Below are 3,656 nucleotides of genomic sequence, written 5' to 3'. Positions count from 1 at the left end.
TAAAATAATAGAAGTGTGCAATTAAAACTAAAAATAACTGATGTTTATTTTTTGGTAGCCATCTGTCATCTCTTCCTCTTCATATTTTTATGAAATTAATCCATGTTGATTGTATCTTTAACTCAGTTTCTTGTTGATGGATAGTATTCACTTGCAGAATTATCCTAATTTGCTTTTATTTATTTTGTTTGTTAATTTTGCTTATTGTGTTCTCTCTGTAGATTATCATGAAGAAAGCCAATATAGATCTTCTTGTTCTAATCTGTTTATTGAAGTTTATTTTTCTTTAAAATAAAACACTGGATCAGTTAAGCACTGTATTCATTTTCTAGGGGTACTGTAGCAATATATCACAAACTAGGTGGCTTGTAACCACAGAGATGTATTATCTTACAGTTCTAGAAGCTAGAAGTCTAAAATCAGTGTTCTGTCAGAAGGACTGTCGTCTCTCTGAAATCAGTAGGGATACCCCTGCTTGCCTCTCCCTAGTATCTGGTAGTTTGCTGGCAATTCTTGGCATTACTTGGCTTGTAGTTGTGTAACACTAAACTCTGCCTTTGTCAAGCACATGGTGTTTCCCTTTTGTGTCTTTATCTTTGTCACAAGATATCTTATAAAAACACCAGTCATACTGGATTAGGGGGCCGCAGTCCTCCAGTATGAGCTCATCTTGTCTACACTAATTACATCTGCAACAACCATATTTCCAAATAAAGACAAATTCTGGGGTACTGGATGTTAGAACCTTAACATATCTTTTTTAGAGGGACACAGTTCAACCCATAGCAAACACCTCGGAATGGAATTGCTGGCTTATACAGTAGGGTTGTGTGTGTGTGTGTGTGTGTGTGTGTGTGTGTGTGTGACTTTGAACAGTCCAGTTGTTGTACTGCTTTACAGTCCCACAATCATGCGAAATGAATGAGAGTTCTAATTTCACAAAGCTTTCTAGCAAGCATGAGGTGATATCTGATTTTCGTTATCTTTCCCTTTACTGGTGTAATTTTTAATTTCATAGAACAATGTTTTACAGTTTTCAGTGTAAAATCACACTTGTATTACATTGTAGCTAAATGGGGATATGTTTTAATGGCTATTATAAATAAAATTCTATTTTGTTACATTTTCAAACATTTGTGGCTAATATAGAAATACAATTGATTTTTTTTTTAATATATTGACTTAGTAGTCTAAGAACTTGGTAAATTAATTTATTAGTTGCAATAAATTTGTGTACATATATAGGATTCTCTATAAAAACAACCATGCAATCTGCAATTTATTTTTTTTTAATAATTTATTTATTTATTATAGATTAGTGGGGAACCAGTGAGGTTTATCTATAAAAAGAGGTTGCATGCTGGTAAAGTTTGGGCTTTCAACTGTCCCTCACTCCCTCTGATAGAGGACCAGGTACCCATTTTGCTGTTACATGCTTTCCACTCTCATTTCTCCCTTCCTCCCCTAGCAGTACCCAGTAACTGCTGATTCCACCCTTGTGCTAATGTGACTGGTGTTCAGGACCCACTTATGAGTGAGAACATGCATTATTCAGTTCTTTGTGTTCACTTTGTTTTCACTTAGTATTTGTTCTCTAACTGCAATTTCTTTATACTTTTTATGCACTCTACATACTTTTCTCAGGCTATTGCTGGTAAATCATAAAAAGATGTTAGGATAAACATCACAGTATTTTTAAAAATTTTATAGGGAAATAATTCAACATTGTGCCATTAGGCATGCTGTTAGCCATAAGACTTTAGTAAACGTTCTTTGGAAAGTTAAGAATGTATTCTTCAATTCCTACTTCGTTGAAAGTGCTTTTTTAAAATAACAAATGGAAGTAAGATTTTATCATAAGATCTTTGTGTGTTTATTGAGAGGGTTTTGGTTTATTTTGCCCTTAATTTTATTAATGTGATCAAATACCTGAATTTAATTAAAATGATTATTGTATCACTCAATCCCAGATAAATCTGTTTCATACTTTTGTAGATTGTTGAATTTGCTTTGTTATTGCTTGATAAATGTTTCACATTGGTATTTATGAAAGATAACTACCTGTCCTCTTTTTTTTGTAATGCTACTTCCCAGGTTTGAAAGGGGATGACGCTGGCTTCACAAAGAGTTTGGCAGTATTTTTCTCCTCTCTATGAGTTTGTCCAAGAATGTTTGTCATCCTAAAATATAGGGCAAAAATCAACATTAAACTCATCTTAGCATAAAGTCTTCAGTGTGGGAAATATTTTGAATACAAACTAAATTATTAAGTATACATAGTTCTAATTATATGCCTACTCCTAATTAAATTTATCCACCTTTCCTTCTTTTTTAGTCCTTATAAAAAATTTTTCCCTTATGATAAAAACTTGGACATGTCATTTTTCTGAAGTTTAAAATTAAATATGACAATATAGTCACAATGAAGCAATGGCTTTTGCAACCTGGGCTTATTATCTTGACTTCTTGGTTGTCTTTAGGATTGGCTGCATTCTTTTAGGCATGTTGAGGTACACTAGGATTTTACCAGTATTTTCTTTCCGTCTAAATTGTAATTTAATTTTTTTCTAATTTGATCATGAATTGGTAGAAGTTAAGTAGCCTCTGTTCAGAATGAGCAGGACATTTCTAACAACATAATATGTGTTTTTTTGATGAGAGTCATGTGCAAATTATAAAATGGTCAAATCAATTTCTCATTGCTTTGAATTTCTTCTTATTTGTTCCAAGCAGTTGGCAATTTCTCCTGCCATAGTTGTACTACGTGACTCTTAATAGAAAATGTTTTGTTCCTATATAAATGACAAAATATAACCTAGCTTTGGGTATTTGAGATTTTTCTTTTATCGGGTCCCATAGACCATTGTGTTTTTCCCTTGCAAGAAAACATGAAATTGTAGACTTTTCTCAAAATAACAAATATTTGCCTTACTATATCAAATGTCCAACCCCCACTACTGTTTTCAAGCCTTGTTGTGTACAAGATAACTTTTTAATTTTGCTTCAAATTATATTGTGACAATTAAAATGAATACATACGCCTCCAAAAGTATACATTACTTAGTTGGAGTAAAGATAGTATTAACAGCTCTGGACAAAATGTATACCCAAGCATTTGTGAATTTATTATGACTACTGTTTGACTGGTTATAATTATGAGTCTATTGTTGTATCATGCAACTTGATTTTTAACCACTTCTTAAGTGTACACACATTAAAATTTTCTTTTCTTACAATAGTAGCTAAGTCCTCCTAATAAAGCTGAAAATACTAGTAAAAAGTATCCTTTTCTTGGATGTAGTAGGAATGAATTCAGTGTTATAACATTTAATGTCATGTTTCCTGTCATTTGGACTTGACTTTATTGTGCAACATTGATTTCCTGAATTGATATTTTAATTTAGCTTTTATTTTTATCAAATTGTAACATGTGTCTAACACACACACATGCAGAGTGTCTATTCTTGCAATATATTTTAAGTATAGTGTTAATTATACTGAAATTCAGTGATTAAATTCTCATCAGGTAAGTCAAGGTTTTAGAAAAGAAATCCCTTGGATTGGGGATTATATAACTGGGGAAGGAACACCTGAAGCAGGCACTTCTAAAAGGGTATTTATTGCTTTCTGGTGCTGGATGCTGGGTGAAGTGATGG

The sequence above is a fragment of the Carlito syrichta genome, unplaced genomic scaffold (genome assembly GCF_000164805.1).
Source record: "Carlito syrichta isolate Samal-C Ts95f unplaced genomic scaffold, Tarsius_syrichta-2.0.1 Scaffold108674, whole genome shotgun sequence".
Lineage (NCBI taxonomy): Eukaryota > Metazoa > Chordata > Mammalia > Primates > Tarsiidae > Carlito > Carlito syrichta.
Note: the sequence above shows the minus strand (reverse complement) of the source record.